This window comes from Scleropages formosus, chromosome 13 (assembly GCF_900964775.1).
Source record: "Scleropages formosus chromosome 13, fSclFor1.1, whole genome shotgun sequence".
In the NCBI taxonomy this organism is placed as follows: Eukaryota; Metazoa; Chordata; class Actinopteri; order Osteoglossiformes; family Osteoglossidae; genus Scleropages; species Scleropages formosus.
The window spans coordinates 6,043,558-6,061,758 of record NC_041818.1 but is presented as its reverse complement, the minus strand read 5'-3'; the positions used below and the strand labels follow the sequence as shown (position 1 = coordinate 6,061,758).

The 18,201-nt window shown below is 43.2% G+C and overlaps 1 protein-coding gene across 1 annotated transcript in view; it reads right to left on the bottom strand.

The window, feature by feature from the left end:
* The window catches only part of frmpd3 (FERM and PDZ domain containing 3), a 134,196-nt gene that overhangs the window by 98,474 nt on the left and 17,521 nt on the right, over positions 1-18,201 (bottom strand). The window lies entirely within an intron of this gene.

The window sequence follows — 18,201 nt, the reverse complement described above, 5'->3', positions numbered from 1 at the left end:
GATACCACATTTTCTATGGGAGGGAAATTCTGAAGCTCAGTTTTCAGTCTTATAAATGAAGTGTATCCATGCAGTAGCATAAGTAGCTTATCTAATATCCCTGTTAATAAAGACCTACTAATAAATAATGTAGAAAGAAAAATATAATAAATTTGTTTTAATATTAACAATCCATGGTGAGTGTTCAGCTAAAAGAAACATCTTAAAATGTAATATACAAAGTTGAGACAAAAGTTTCTATGTACCCAAGAATTTGGTGTACGTATAGTATATGTATTAAGAAAAAGACAGACGAAAAAGAGAAATTTTATGCCAGTAGATGTGCTGTCGTCATTCTGAGTGAATGCCGACCCCTCTGATGTTACATGTTTGAGCTGCACACAACTGTGACTAAGAACAGGCGTTACTGAAGCTGCCAAAGCAGTCCAATTCAATCAAATATTAATCTTATCTGTGACTTAATTACCACATTGCTGAGCGATGCCTAATTTAATGGGATGTATTATCTAAGGAGGCTAACGTTCAAAGATTTCAGAATAATTGAGCGGCACCTTAATTAAAGCTGAGTAGGTTTAGGGCTGTTTTTCTGAAATGAGTTAATGCGAGCATAAAAATAATCATTAAAAATGACAAGAAGCGCTCTGCTTGGAAGCTCTAAATGCAGATCTGATCTCAGCCTTTTCAAACCTGCCATTCTGTGCAAAGCAACATGTCAACTGGAGCCTTGAATCATATTCTGTGTCCTAAAAAATGGACTGAAACAATGTTTGAGGGCTTTTGACAGTTTATACTTTCCTCGTACAGCTCCTTCTGACTTCATTATGAGTATATACAAATAGAAAGGGCTGGCAATGTAGTCAACCATTTAAATTAATATTGTACTGAATTAATTTTACTGTACAATATTTTACAGAATTAATATTGTACAGATTAGTAAACAACTGTTGTAATATTGTATGTGTCAACTACCAACCCATGGAATTAAAAAATTCAGACGGGTGACAATAAAGACATTGTACATTATTATAATTTGATGAGTTGAATTTAGTTAAATGCATCAAAGTATTAAATTCCTTACCAAAGATTCGTCTTCCATCGTGAGCTCAATAAAATGTGCATTAATTTTACCAGAAGTGGAACGTGTTCACATCTGACCTCTGTGAAATATAGTCAGTCACAGTTGGTAACATACTGTAACGATTCACGTTGCTGGGGAGTGTCATATTTATGGGGTAAAAAATGTTTATTTGAGAATTACATTTACATGTATTCATTTAGCAGACACATTTCTCCAAAGCGACTTACATCTCATAGAAAATACAATGAGTTCATTACATTAGCAGGAAGAGAGACGTAGATGCAGACACTTGATTCTTAAGCGCAGTTAGTTTGTTTCCTTCACCATATACATCAATGTTTATCGCACGAGTAGCTGCATAAAGTCATCACAATATCCACGATTCCTGATCACCTATCAAGTAATTTTTTTTCTTCTTTTTTTTTTTTTTTTTCCGGGAGTGACTGTGTAAAGGATTGATTCGGGGATGACCTTAAAGTCATAGTGCATGAACATTTATACCTTACATGAACTTAAGAGATCGGGGGCAAAGTGAGTCTGGAAGATGGTAAATTGTGAATTGTGGGTAAAATGTGAAATGGTTGTTCAACCACTGTGGGGGCTCACAGGGATTATGAGGGGGTGAGTACCTGTTGGACAGCAAGGAGGATAAAGGAAATTTCGAGATAGGCTAAGCAGGCTGGGAAGGCTGGCTTGAGGTGCAGATCCTTGAAGGAAAAGGTTGTTTGGACTGAGAACATTATGTCCTTTTGTTTGCATATACTTTTCGCTGTGTGCCGGTGTTCCAATAAATGCTTGTAATGAATGGTGCCAATCGTCCTTCTTCGCCCTACCCTACCCTAACCTACTTGGAGTGTGTTACAGTCCAAAATAATACAGTTGGAGCCTGCATCAACTTGACCAGAAAACAAACTTACCCTCGGCACTTGAACAGAACACAAACAGCTGGTGGAAGTTTACTTCCCACCAGGTTTCTAGACTTTCCATCGTTTCCAATCGATGTTTTTACCCAACTGAGTTAAGCAAAAGTTCCAGCTTAGTTTCCATTCCAGAGTGAGTCAGGCAGACAGAACCCTATTTCTTGGAAGTTTCTTGGAAATTTCCACAAGTGTTTAATGAATTTGACAGAATAATGCTGTGTCCTCATTTATTGGCACCAATTTGCTCTTTTGAACTGCAGGATCCAGCTATGTCTCTCTGCATCTTGTGTATTTTACATGCAACAGATGTCTCTCAAACTGGTATTGAATCGTACCCAATACCAGCACAGCCACCGTATGCTCTCTGTCTGTATTTATGCCACAGGGAGATATGGGTAATGTATCTGGAGTGACTCCTTTCTTGACCCGGTGGGCTGTAAATCTGACTGGGGTTGCTGAGGGTCTGTGGGGAGGAGAGATTTATGGGCTGCTTCCTCAGCACTCCTCCTGTGTTGGTGCTCTCCCAGTTTGTAAGAGCACTAAATGAGCCATAAAGGCCCAAATGTAAAACCCTTTTAGACCTTCATTGTTAGCCCTGGTTAGTTCTGGGTGGCAGAAGGGATTTGGGCTGGAAGTTTGGACACGCAGAGGTTGCAGTCAGGGCCAAGGTCCATTCTAATTGCAATGTGCATGGAGCTGAAGGAACCAAATGACCTTCAGGGCAAGCAGAGTGTTGTTGTGAATGCTCATAATATATCAGATTACTGATCACACACACACACACACACACACACCATCTGAAACTGCTTGTCCCATAGGAGATCACGGGGAGCACGAGCCTAACCCAGCAACACAGGGTGAAGGGGACACACCCACGACGGGGCACCACTCTGTCGCAAGGCACCTCAAGCAGGACTTGAACCCCAGACCCACTCCAGAGCAGGACCCAGTCCAACCCACTGCACCACCGTACCCCCCGATTACTGATCAGCAAATCATATTATTTATGAATGAATGAATTGCACGTTGCTTTCGAGAAAAGTGTCAGCTAAATGAATAAATGAAATGTAAATAACCTCAAAAATGCTTTGAACTGGGTTATGACATTTCCCTAATTCTTTGCAGAAGATGGTACTTGTCAGTATTGTTTAACTCAGTAGCAGATTATTAGCAAGAATTTGGGTCTGCAACGCGGTCTGAGAAAAAAAAAAAAAATGAAGGGGAAATAAATGGTAGAGACTTGAACTTCAAAGCTGGATTATCCGGTCACCATCTTCCTCTCCATATCAGTCACCTTCACCGGGGCTGAAATAGGGGAATAATGGCAACTGGATGTATGTTGATTGCAACAGCTTCATAACAACCTGTGTTTGCACTGCAGATGCTGGTGTATGTTGGAGTGTCGTGTGTCATGGAAATGAAGCCAATGAGGTGTTTGTTTTCTGCAACCAGTTGTATATGTTGTGGAGGGGTTGATGCCTGTTGGGATCCTGTCTCATGTGCCACATGGATCAATTTCAAGAAACGGCAATGGTAAAATGAAGCACGCTGGTCATGATAAGTACCGGTAAGGTTAACAACCTTCAGATCCTTGGTGTATATTTTTTTAAAATTTTGCCTATATCATTCCAAAGACATAAGGGTCATACAGAGAAGCCAGCTTCACGCTGACTGTTCAGCTACAATCCGTGGAAATCAGAGACAAGAGAAAAAACACAGGAGCTCAGCATAGCCCCCTGGACCTTTTTAATTGGAACACTGCAAGCTGGGATGTAATCTGGGTGCTTTTCAAAGCGCTTTGAGACTGCTCCCCATCACACACACTAGCTCTTTTGACTTTCTTGGGAGAAGCCCGCTGGAGCCCGTTGGAGGATCAAATAGGAGGACAGATGAACCATCCTTCTTCTGTTGAGTGAACAGCTACATGGGGCCTATCTCAGGTGCCTTCATTTCTAGGAAAAGTCCTTCAAAACCTCTCTGAAAATCAACATATCATACCTCAAGATTTGTTATCGAGATTTATAAAAAATGACTTTTTGAAATCCTGCTTCATCACTGCATGATGCTTAATACAGATGACTCACTAAACACACATTTTCAAAGCTGTATGAAAAATGTGACACTCGCTATGACCTCAGTTTATCCAACAAACCTCAAGGTATCTATGTATTTATCTGAGTAGATTCATTTATTGTGATCCATGAGATTTTCCTTTCCCACGCAACATCTGGATAAATATCCATAATTACACAGTTACAGCTCTGTTTTGTTTAATTACATAGTGTCTGAGGAATTGTAACTGAATATTTTGTGTAATTTCATTCCTAACCCAAATTCTATACTACAACAAAACCTATCTTAATCAGGGCATGGCGGCACAGCGAGTAGCACTGCTGTGTCACAGTGCCTGGGTGGTGCAAGAGGACATGGGTTCCATCCCTGCTCAGTGTGTGTGGAGTTTGTATGTTCTCCCTGTGTCTACATGGGTTTCCTCTGGGTGCTCTGGTTTCCTCCCACAGTCCAAAGACATGCACTAAATATACTGCATGCTGCTCAGGTTCCCCCATAGTATGTGAGTGACAGAGAGAGCGTGTGTGTGTTCCACTGATGTATGGATGAGTGAGCCAGTGTAAGTAGTGTATCTAGCAGTGTAAATCACCATGGTGAATAAGGTGTGCGGGTTGATAACACTTCATAGAGTTCATTGGAAGTCGCTTCGGAGAAAAGCACCCGCTAAATAAATGCAATGTGAATAGTTAGTTACGGTGGGATGTCCACAGTAAGGAAAACATTACAGAAAAGAAACGTTACTGTCTTTATGTTTGAAACAGTTTCTGCCATGCGAGATGCAGAGAGCAGAAATAAATCCAAAATAACTCCCAACACAGGCTTTTTCATCCGTTGTGAGCAGATCACAAATTTGAGACGGCTTCTTAAATCACATATCTGCTCTCGTTGTGTGGTGCTCCCAAACCACTCGCTAGAATGAGATGAGCAGATTGTTCACATCCCCAGTGTTGACAGAGGGAGTAGTGGGATTTTACACCTTCCTGGGCTCATTGTGCTGCCATGTGGGGCTGTCAAACCCAGGCATCTCTCTCTTTAGGCTGCTCTTCACTAACTCCCTACTTGCTCTGTTGACCGCAGTGTCACTTCTGTGGTCCGTGACTTTCCATTGCTGTGAAGAAATTTTTACCGATTGTCTGTGAACCTCTCTCAATCCCGTCTGTTCGCAGTCCGCCATCCTCCGGTCGCAGGGTTATTATGGGATTACACACGCACCTCTATGAAGCTTGGAGACCAGTCCATTTTTTTTCTGGTCACTTGTGAACCTGTCAGTTTCGAGAAGAGGAGGAGCGCGGCATTCGGTGCAGTGTCAGAATGACAAGCCAGGTTTCTGACATTTAACTGGGGCATTAACTTTTCCAGGTACACTGACAGACCCAAGTGGGTTCGTCCACATTGCAGCCAGAGGGTTCATCTTTGCCAGCTCTAGAGTTTTCAGTAATGAAAGGTTATTCTTACAAGAATAAGAAGCTAAATTCTCAGGAATTATGTTCAACCCGGGGGTGCAGTGGCACAGTGGCGCAGTGGGTTGGACCGGGTCCTGCTCTCTGGTGGGTCTGAGGTTTGAATCCCACTGGGGGTGCCTTGCAGTGGACTGGCGTCCCGTCCTGGGTGTGTCCCCTCCCCCTCCGGCCTTGCGCCCTGTAGGCTCCGGTTCCCTGCGACCCCGTATGGGACAAGCGGTTCAGAAAGTGTGTGTGTGTGTGTGTGTGTGTGTGTGTGTATGTTCAACCCATAGCTCTGTGCATAGTGTTACAGTAAAATCATATTGAGGATGAAATACTGTGCAGGACTCGAACCCCAAACCCACCAGAGAGCAGACACAGGCCAAACCTGCTGCGCAGCCACACCCCATATGAAATTATGAACACAATGAGATAATGACAAAAAGATCAATACATGGGAGGAGCACATAGTGTGTTTATGCTTCTATACGTGACCTTCAGACACTGCATGCATATTTGTACTTTCAAATTCATTTATGTGTTAAACAGGCTTATGTAAGGCAGTTAAATTGCCTTTATTTTCAGTCTTTGTCGATTTTCTAGAAATTTCTTCTGCTGAAGTTGCTCATAGTAGGTATATTGTACAGATGGTTAAAAGAATGTCAATAGTCAGTCTTCTTAACCACAGTGATACATACTTTAACAGTCCTAAAGCTCGAAAGTGCTGCATTCCTGTGATAGACTGTGTCTTGCAGTGCCTCAGCGGTGCAAGAGGATGTGGGCTTGAACCCTGTTCAGTCTGTCTGAAGTTTGCACGATCTCCTCGCGTCTGTGTGGGTTTCCTCCAGGTGCTCTGGTTTCCTCCCACACTGACATGCTGTTCAGGTTCACCTATAGTGTGTGAGTGACACAGAGAGAGTGTGTGTGTTCTACAGATGTACAGATGAGTGACCCATTGTAAGTAGTGTATCTAGCAGTGTAAGTCACCATGGTGAATAAGGTGTGTGGGCTGCTGACACTACATAGAGTTCATTGGAAGTTGCTTTGGAGAAAAGCGTCGGTTAAATAAATAAATGCAAATGACCACAATGTACAACAGGAGCACAAGCATAGCAGTGATAGAAAAAGAAGTATCTCTATGGCTGTAGGTAAAACCATACGATATACTCCCTGAATAATTCTCAGCTTGGAGGACTGACCTGCAAACAGTCCAGCAGAACGTTGCACATCCTAAGTGCTTGAGGCATTGGCGGCGGAAGCGCCGGGAAATGGTCTTTTCTCCCCCGCATTTTTCATGCCATTCACAGCGCTTCTGCGGCCAAATACGACTAGAGGCTGTCGGTGGCAACACTGAGTAGACATGTCAGTTGTGTCTGCAAGCCATTTTATATCATTACTAAAGCATCATTTTCAACACTTGAAAGCTCCTCCAGTCACGGCATCCTGGGGCGTACTTATGGATTATTAAATATGTGGGACACCATACATTTCTTGAGACCTTCTTCACTGTTTTTCTTTTTTTCTGTTCAATGCCTTTCTCTGCTCCTGGTTTATATTACCTTCCATGTGAGATCTGATCCTAGTGCTTCTGAACATACAACAATTTGACACACTTCAGGATCATTTAACTTCAAGCTTGTCAATAACAGAATCACACACACACACACACACACACACACACACACACACACACACACACACACATTTTCAGAACCGCTTGTCCCATACAGGGTCACAGGGAACCGGAGCCTACCCAGCAACACAGGGCGTAAGGCCGGAGGGGGAGGGGACACACCCAGGACGGGACGCCAGTCAGTCGCAAGGCACCCCAAGCGGGACTCAAACCCCAGACCCACTGGAGAGCAGGACCTGGTCCAACCCACTGCGCCACCGCGTCCCCTAATAACAGAATCAGTCTGTGCAATATATTGCAATCAATGTGGCCCATAGCCCTCGAGGAAAAGTTTATTAGTAATGCTTTTGTTTTTTATTGTTCCTTAGAAATGAACTTTTCCTCACTGGCTGCTGGAAGACATTAATCTGCATCTCCAAGATCAATAAAAGACTGTGAAAGTGAAAGGAATGTGTAGCGCCTATTCAGTTTACAGGAGAAAAATGGATCCACAAACAATGACTATAGGCTTTTTTTGACACATCACTTGGAAGGTTCTATTTTGTATTTGGAACTGATGCAGGATTTCATGATCACGTTATTTCCAGCCACCGTGCAAGCAATTTTTGAGAATACACCGCGACTGGATTTCATTCAGAACCAGCTGTGCACTGTTAATAAATATCTGACTGAGGTTATATTACTAATCTTAGACAGAGTGACACACCTTGTCTGTATATCTGGAGTTCTGTTATTTGGAGACACCGAAATGTACAAGCGCAGAAGCTATGATGAAGGCACTCGACTTTACAAGCACCAGCAAGACTGTCTGGGTGGCACAAGGGCACAGCGATTAGCTCTGCTTTCTCCCAGCAGCTGGGTTGCGTGAGAGAATGTGGGTTCGGCCTCTGCTCAGTCTGTGTGGAGTTCGCATGTTCTCCCTGTGTCTGTGTGGGTTTCGTCTGAGTGCTCTGGTTTCCTCCCACAGTCTTAAGACATGCTGTTCAGGTTCACTCATAGTGTATAAGTGAGAGGGAGAGTTCCGCTGATGTATGGATGAGTGACCCAGTGTAAGTAGTGTATCTCGCACTGCAAGTCACCTTGGTGAATAAGGTGTGTGGGCTGGTAACACTACGTAGAGTTCTTTGGAAGTTGCTTTGGAGAAAAGTTTCTGCTAAATAAATCAATGAATATCTGGAATACGTTTTACATTGCCATAGATGTAATAATTGCAAAACCTTAAATTTACTTGTGAAAAAAGCTATGCAATACATGACCTGGACAGATTCCCGTTGAGATGTTTGCCTCTTAAGCTCCCATGTTTGTGTGTTTGGTATGTAAATGGACTAGAGGTTTGCTTTAAATGGCTATAGATGAGGAGAGGGGGTGCAGTGGAGCGGTGGTGCGGCAGGTTTGACCGGGTCCTGCTCTCTGGGGGGTCAGGGGTTTGAGTCCCACTTTGGGTGCCCTGCGATGGACTGGTGTCCCGTCATGGGTGTGTCCCCTCCCCCTTCAGCCTTATGCCCTGTGTTGCCGGGTTAGGCTCCAGTTTTCCGTGACCCTGCTTAGGACAAGCGGTTTCAGATAGTGTGTGTGTGTAGGCTGTAGATGAGCTACATCTTGCTCGAAGTTCAAAAAGAGCAGAAGGGGTACAAGGGAGGGCAAGGTAAACAACTTACAGAAGAGAAGCTAAGAAACCCTGACTGCATTATAGTCAGTTCATCATAATGGTTTGATTTTTATCAGCAGAGACAACCTTACAGGAAATTTGTCTCCTTTCCCCAAGCAGAGAGAAGAAGACTGTGTAGTTCAGTGACTCATTCTCCAGTCTCAAAAATCTCCTGATGACTGCATGTGCATTAAAAATGAGAGAAAGGAGCTCTTTTTTGCTCTTGATTAATCTTAAGATACCTGTCAAGTCATCTGGATCTATCTGGATCAGCGTGTAGGAAATGTATGCAGAAAAGTGTCAGCTCTGGTGGTAAATTATAATTAAAGTAATCAAATGGTTTCAGAAATTAGCTGATGGAAATTAGAATTCGCTCGGTTTGTTGTACTCGTTATTCACCGTGCTTTTGGAACTGTTGGGCAGTGCTTTAACGTCTTTAATGCTGAACGCCGAAAAATTCAATTCAGGAGAAAAATAAACCTTGGCGACTAGAGCATGCGGTATGAAGGATTTTCGCCATTAAAACAGAACCTGCCCCGGGTCCCTAATCTATTCGGTTCAGATAGCTGTGCTGTGTCAGACAGTTAACACTCGAGAAAGGGTTATCTCTGCTCTGCTATGAGGTTTATTGTAGATATTGTGCCAATGGAAGGAACATTAACATTTCTATCGGTATTTATCTTTGGGGTTTTTTATTAGTTTCTTTCGACTGTATTAAAAATTCACTGTCCTTCAGCCCCTTCCGCCACGGTGTTGTGTCAGCATATTTGTCAGCAGGACACGCAGCAGGAAATTTAATTTGCAGAAGTAATGTTTGCCGGAATCCCAGGAAGGATGGCGATAATTAACAAGACTGCTTTGCTCGATTTTGGACTTGTTGCAGGCCACACCTGAGCCTAGGGCTGTGCTCAAGTGCCTGCTCAGGACTAAGCTGATCCATTACTGGGACTAATGTCTCCGGTGACTTCCCATGCAGCCAGACCTTAGACAGGCTGCTGGTAAAGGTAACACATCCAGCATAATCCCCCAGTTGTCGGAACATCTCCTCTCTCAGGAGAAATCAAAGCGCGTCGCACGAAGACCATTGAAAGACGAAGGTCATTCTGTCTTTTCCTGTTATTCTGGGAAGGTTAAGGGTCTGAGTCTGTGTGTTCTTTGTGGTGTGAACATTTCATGCTTTTCTCCCATTTCTTCTGCTGTTTTTGAAAGGATTGCTTGGCTGGTTTATAGGCAATATATTGCAGTCTTTTATTATGTTGAAATGTGTGGAATCCTTTATTATAGCGCTCGCTCAGCTGATGGCTTTCTGTACACCCTTACAGGAGTCGTCTGACAGATAGAAAGGAGACACTTGCTGTGCATAGACTCCAGTCAACAGCTACTGGTGAACTGAAACTCTTCCCATCATTCTTTTTCTCATGATTGAAAGAAAATGTGGCATGACTCCATCCCTTGTCAACGTCTGCTTGTGCCAAGCAGGGTTACAGTGAGCTGGATGCAGCAAAACAGGGTGCATGGTCAAAGAGGAGAGGGGACACACCCAGGACAGGACACCAGTCCATCACAAGGCACCCCAAGCAGGACTCAAACCCCATACCCATCACATAGGGGGCACCAGCTGAACCCACCGCGCCAGCACGGTAATATGACTCTTGCTTCTGAATTTAAAAGGGGTCCGTCGTGGAGAAACATTCACTCAGCTGATGTAATCAGGGAGGGGGTGTTTTGAGGAGGGCCATTCTATACTATGCTCCCATTGTGACTGAGATGAATGGCAGGGATGGTCTGTGCCCACGACCCCATTTGCAGGACCCCAGAGTGTCCATGCACAATAGCCAGCGCAAGGGGCTCTCTGGAAAGGCCAAGCACAATGGTTTGCATGGGCATGTGTATGCTTGATCAATCTATCAAACTGCTTTTAGAGCCTATGAGTCAGAGTCCTACAGCAAAACCTCTGAAGAGATCAGTAATTGCTTTTGCAGTCCACTCAAGAGCATGAAATGTATTTCACATTGTACTCTGCGATTCTGTTACACGAGGAGACATTGGCCATTCTTTTGTTCCTAAGTCTTGGGCTGTGATTAGCAGATGAAAAGACTGCTATTTTGCTTCTGAAAATTGCCCTGGCTCAAGACAATAGAACTACAACTGCCACTATGTAATTTAATACTAGCAACAGGTACTGGCAAGCATGAACTATTGCAATAAATTCATTTTGTTATTAATGGCTTATTATAACGGCCAAAATAGTGCAACATGTTTATTATGAGAAATGGAGCAGTGGCTTGGAATTATAGCTTCTAAAATAGTTTAAAGTCTTCTAGAAACTAATATCATTCCTTCTGCTAAAACACTGATGGGCTCATTGCATATGGCAATGTAATTTTTTTAATATTTGCATATTTTTCTGAAAATTACGGAGCAATCTAATATCAGTTGCATTCTCATGTAAAACAGAGTTAAGGCTATGCTGGTAAAAATTCATTTCATGTGAACATTCAAACAACAAAACATCTCATTTAGATTTTTGCTATGTGTTGACTATTTTTAAAACACTGTTATTATTTTTATGGTAATTTTACTTGTACATTTTTATATGTCATGTCATCTGAAAAGCACCAGGCTATTTCTGTTGTTATATAGTTAGACTGGATTTAACATAATGTTTAAAAGTATTGAGCGCAATAAAATTATTTATTATTAAACATTAATTTTTCATTTTGCATTCTACTTAATGAACAAAATATTCTTATTGCACAGTAGGAGCTTTATGGGTTAGTGCAAATTTTGGCCACTTTTGCCATCATAGCCAGGTAAAAATAATTAATTCTCATTTTGAATGACTTCTTTTTTGACATGAAAAAGCAGCCTGGTACTGCTCTGAGCGGAAACTAGGTATTTATAGCAAAATACCCACTTGAAGCTGGAGAGGAATGTAGGCTTTCAGCTACCTGTCCATATTGATATAGCCAGATTACAGAAAATAGCATGATTCATTTGACCCAAACACTGCGGGAGGTGGATCTTTGGTTCTTCAATTTCCCTGCTGCAGTGTGCAGTGTCACACACATTCAGATAGCCCCCTTAATTTGCATCTATTCAAATAGACGGGGAAAAGCGGATCGTCTTTCTTCCGATGGTCCAGAGTGCTCAGTTGAAGCCTACCAAATGTTCTCAGGTTCGGGGACAGATGGCTGAACATGAGCAATATGGTCAGAACCCCGAAATTCCTTATGCGGGTCCTTAGCAAATGTACACAATGTTTCCGCTCTCTTACCGTAACCATGCATCCAGTCAGTCTCTCATCTTCGCAAAACATTCACATTTCCATCTTGTTTTTGATTCTATAAAATTATAGAAATGTCATAACAAGACATTAATGACAAGAGTACTTAATCAGTAGTCCAAACAGGTGGTAGCCAATCTCTTTGATAGCTCTTGTTAAAGCCCACGATGGAGGACTCTTTTGCAAAAAGCTTGGTTACGATATTTTTACCATCATATTTTTGCAAACTTTGTACTCAACAAAACTCTTTTTCTCAAATTGCACAATTTCCTCAACTTGCACAATTGTAACGATGCCGTGTTACTGTTTTAGGAGGGAAACTCCTAAATGTAAATAGTTGCATTATGGGTAACTTGTAAATAGTATGTGTAACCACTGGGGGCACTTAAGGGAAAAAATGATGGGGTGACTGTGCCTAGGAGTGTGTTAGTGGGAAAGTTTATGGGTGCTAAGCAGGTTGTGAAGGACATGGGGGTCCTTAAGCTGGCAGCATTATTTTTGTGTTGTGGGTGTTCTAATAAATTGTTTGTCATGAAGGCTTCTTTGCCCCATCCAAACCCATGGTGCTGTGTACCACACAATATTTACAATAGAGACAGCCCCTGGCTTATGAACAATTTCTGTTCCTAAGTCTGTCTTTAATTTGAATTTCTACATAGGTCGGATGCTCGTCGGTTTCGGTGGAACAGAGCCTTTTACATGCTCCATTATTTTTGCTTTGTCCTTTAAAATTCTTCCAGTCGTTGACCGACTGCAGCCTAACGCTTTCCAACGTTCATTGGCGTTTCACCTTTCCGATGGCTTCATTATTTACACTTTAGTTTCAGTCGTGATCGTTTTCCTTTTCTTTGATACAGTAGCACACACGACACTGTTAACAGCAACATGGTCCAACAGGAAAGAGCTCAAATTTTAATATAATGGGCTTTATGGGGGGTGGTTCGTAACTACAGGTTGTATGTAAGTCGGATGTTCGTAACCTAGGGACTGCCTGTATTTTAATGTTTTTTTCTAGTTTTTTTTACATTTTTATTTTAGGCAGGCAGGGGCCGCGGTGGCGCAGTGGGTTGGACTGGGTCCTGCTCTCCAGTGGGTCTGGGGTTTGAGTCCCTCTTGGGGTGCCTTGCAACGGACTGTCTCCCCTCCCTCTCTGGCCTTACCAGGGGGTAGCCAGGTGGGCTCCGTGACCCCGTATGGGACAAGCGGTTCAGAAAGTGTGTGTGTGTGTATTTGTAGGCAAAAGGATGTTTTATTTAATAGTTAACTACTTATTAATACATTTTTGTTTCTGTGAATAAGTGTGTACCTGAAATTAATACTGCAACATGAAGAAATTCTAGTCGTGCCTACACATTACATTTTGAGGCGGGTTCACAATGACACATACTCTAATGGGAAACATGCATAACTCTGCCATGTAAATGACCCCTACTTGCCACCGTATTGCCATTAGACCATTTCAGAAAATGTCATTAGCTCATTTAGGATTGAGTCATGCATCTTTGAAATACCAGAGACTGCGAAGGGCTACAGATCACATCCACCGCTCTCCCTTTTCAGAGTTTCTCCACTGTTCTTCACCCTGGGGCGTGATTAGTAGTAGCCGAGCAGGTACACTATGTAATCAGCGAAAAATGCACTGCCCGACAAGGACACAGTCGGAAAAGCTGAAAAGCAACCCCCCCACCACCACCACCACCACCACCACCAGTGTCTTGGCCTCTGCAATGTTGCTTTCAAGCGTTTTTCATTTAATACCACATGAAAAAGGTTTTGCTCATTCTGCATCAATGCCATTACTTATCTCAAAAACATTTACAGAAAAAAGTCGGAAACATTAATTTGTCCATATCTGCTCCAGTCATCATCATTAAAGCTCTTATTTGAGAAGCCAGGGCTCTGAGCACTGTACCTAATAAATACATAGATGTACATGCAGATACGATACATGTTGGGCTGTTGGTTACATATCTGTCATAATTTTTTATATATGGATTATTTCTCAGAACTTGTGCAACACATTTAATATTTATAAAACAACCAAAGGGAATTTATGTGGTCATGACAGAACCTGACATACAGCAATGGCATTCATTTTTGACTTTGATTCAACACTGACAGCTGGCATTTTGGCTCATGAGGGCCCAGAGGAATCCTTTGTGTTAATGGATTTGTACAAAATATAATCCGCACATTCCAGCTAATTAGATATCTTGACCATCAAAAACTGGCTGAGCGATACATTTGTTGCCATACTACAACATGTAGTCTTTCATTTGCCGGAAATTTTGAGGAGAACGGGCCGCTCCTTCGAGGGGTCCCATTTGTATTTAAACCGTCTCTCAAAAAACTGAGGCTCCAGAGGAAGTCCTGCAGTATGAGGTTCCTGGCTCAAATCCGGCCAAATTTTTCTTCTTTTGTTTATCTGGTGGACCTTCCTGTGTTGGGAGTTGCATTCCAACACAAAGATCCATGGTGCTACACTTGTAACAGCAGAGACCTCAGGACAAACTTTTTTGCCTTTCAGCAGTCCAGTTTCAGCAACCATCCTTTAGGATTTAGAAGCAGAGACTTTTCCCCCTGATTTATTGTTTACTGTTTTAGATCGAATGCCATAACTGTTGAATGCCTTGTAGTTAGTTGGAAAACATCATTTGATTGGCACACTTATGTCAGTGATCTGTCATGAGTGATTTGTAGTTTTAGACACATCCACACAAGTCCACTATGGGCGCAGTAGAATAACGAGGAAGGGTGGGCAGTCTTTGGCACTTGGACCCTCTTAGGTTTGTTTTTCTACCCCTCTTCTGGGCTGGTAGTTTTTTGGTTTTGTCTCCTCAACTATCATCTGGTTTAGTTTGGTACTGCTCTCCAGCATTATGGCTACTGTTGTTTGATTGTAACCATCTTTGATCATATGTCCAGCACTCCGCATTATTCTGCTGAGAAGACACACACACACACATACACAGGCTGAAACTACTAGTCCCAAGCAAGGTCGCGGCGAACCGGAGCCTAACCCAGCAACACAGGGTGCAAGGCTGGAGGGGGAGGGGACACACCCAGGACAGGATGCCAGTCCATCGCAAGGCACTCCAAGCAGGACTCGAACCCCAGACCCACCAGAGAGCAGGACCCGACCAAGCCCGCTGCGCAACCACACCCCCCACCTACTGGGAAGAGAGCTCTATTAAAAATATATTCAATTAAACTGAAAATTTTAACCATGACAATTTAGAGCCATACGAAAAAGAGGACCAGTCAGTTATACCATCACTAAAAATGCTGAAGAAATAATCTTAGAGCACAATCCTTTGCAAAAATGTATATTTTTGTATTACTGTTATCCTGGTTTTATTAAATCATTTGCATACAGCCAGTTTTCAGTTGTGTTTGAAAAGAGTGTCTGCTGCTTGAAAAAAAGATAATATGATTATTCCTCTAATCTCATTCATAAATAGGCCTTGAGAAGCATGCCCATGTATCTTCCCTCCTAGTCTCTCTGCATTGGCTTGTCATAGCTGCCTGGATCAAAGTCAAGATTCTGCCTATGACCTACAAAACCATCAATGGATCTGCTCTCTAATATCTGCAAGACCTGATCACTCACTACACTCCAACCAGACTGCTACACTCCTCTGCCTCTGCCCTTTTGGTGGTCTCACACGCAAAAGGTCCAAAATCAAAAAGATGAAGGTTTTCAGTTTTGGCTCCTGTGTGGTGGAATGACCTCCCGCTCTCATTCAGAACTTCTGAATCTGTCTCTGCATTTAAGAAGGATCTCAAAACTCACCTCTTTTAGAGTCACTTTTCCCATGATCTCATAAGTGCTCAAGAAACATGTCCATCCGTCCGAAACACTCCCCCCACACAGGGCACGGGAGCCTAACCTGGCACACAGGGTGTAAGGCTGGAGAGGACACACCCAGGATGGGACGCCAGTCTGTCGCAAGGCACCCCAAGCAGGACTTGAACCCCAGACCCACCGAAGAGGAGGACCCGGACAAACCCACTGCGTCACCGCACCCCCCGATAAACATGTACATGTTTCATAATTGAGAAGCTTCTATGCAACTACTCAAGTAATATATATTGTTTCATGTGATGGTATGTGACAAATTGACAATACTCAAGAATCATGGGTCTGCCTCTAAATCTCTGTCGTTCTTTGAGATGTATGTCACTTTGGAGTAAAGTGTCTGCTGAATGAATAAATGTAAAAACAGTTGATAACATGTACTATGCCAAAATAATAACCTTAAGGTAACACATTCTGCAGCGAGTGGTAATATTTAGCTATTTACATACGTTCCACCATGATATTGGATAGATGTGTCATCAAGTTTAGTCCAGCCCACTGCAACTACTTGTATGGTTTTCCAGGGCAAGGGGGAAGGCGTTTGTTAGTGCCTTCTGTGCATTCGGGGGAGTGCAAACATGGGGAAAAATAGCCAAACTCCATCCACCCTGAGCTGGACTCAGACCCCATCCCTACTGATAAGCGAGGCACTGGCTTTATCTGCTGTGTCACCACATTGTATCCCATTAAATATAATGAAGCCAGTATAGGACTGACAATGGAGCAGGAATTGCCCAGTATCTATAATACAGCTTCATCTGTGTTTCCACATCCACTATTCTCTGTGATCATTTTATCTCCCCCTTTGACATTCACTGAAAGAATGAAGCAGTAGTGGTTTGTCACTTTGACAAATCCATGCTCACAAGTCTACGGGAACAAAGGGAAATACATGTGTATGTGACAGTTCAATAGGTTCATTGTATGATGCTGCAAGGAGCTTCATAGTCAGCTAGATAATAGCTTTGTCATAGGTCTCTGTCTCAGAAACGTATCTAATTCATCTAAATGTACCTAAACGTGCATTTTAATACACCGCTGAAAAGGGGTCAGCCAAGTAAATCTTTCGATCAAAGTTTCCAGAATCACTCAATTGCTTTCACTTTCGGTCTTTACAAGTTTACACGTAGTTTTTATTGTCATTCGTCCATACAGCTTGTGTACAGTGGAACGAAATGTTGTTTCTTCGGAGACCATGGTGCAAGACAGAACACAGCATAAGACAATGAATAAGTAAATAAATAAATACACAGGATAGGACGCGGGTATGGCTGTGAGCTGTAGGCAGTTGTGGAGTAGTGCTGAGTTAATTGGTCAATGGAGCCAGTTGAGTGTTGGGAGGTAGCTGGGTGTTGAGAAGTCTAACTGCCTCAGGGAAGAAACTGTTGTGGAGTCTGCTGATGGTGGCGCGGATGCTCCTGTACCTCCTGCCAGATGGCAACAGGTCAAAGAGTCCATAAGAGGCGTGAGAGGGGCCGTCCACAATGCTGTTGGCCTTGCGGATACAACGGTTTTTGTATATGGAGTCGATGGAGGGAAGAGGAACTCCAATGATCTTTTCAGCTGTCCTTACCACTCGCTGTAGGGTCTTGCGGTTGGAGACTGTGCAGTTCCGGTACCACACAGCGAGACAGCTGGTCAAGACGCTCTCTATCGTCCCCCTGTAGAACATAGTGAGGATGGGAGGGGAGTTTCACTCTCTTCAGCCTCCGTAAGACATGGACACACTGCTGGGCCTTCTTGGCTAGGCAGGTGGTGTTCAGGGTCCAGGAGAGGTCCTCTGTCATCTGCACACCAAGAAACTTGGAGCTTTTGACTCTCTCCACACCTGTTCCATTGATGTGCAGAGGTGAGTGTTCTGCTTGGGTCCTCCTGAAATCAATAATTATCTCTTTAGTCTTGTCAAAATTTAGAGATAGATTGTTGTCTTTACACCATTCTGCGAGCTGGGTCACCTCCTCTCTGTATGCTGACTCGTCATTATTGCTGATGAGGCCCACAACTGTAGTGTTGTCAGCAAACCTGATGATATGATTTGAACTGAACTTTGCAGTACAGTCGTGAGTCAGTAGGGTGAACAGCAGTGGGCTGAGCACACAGCCCTGGGGAGCGCCGGCGTTCAGTGTGGTGGTGCTGGAGGTGGTGTTGCCCATCCTGACAGGTGGATGGCAGCAGATATGGCATCTTCTGTTGAACGGTTGGGTCGGTAGGCATCCTGGAATGGGTCCAGTGTGGTTGGAAAACTGCTCTTTATGTGTTTCATGA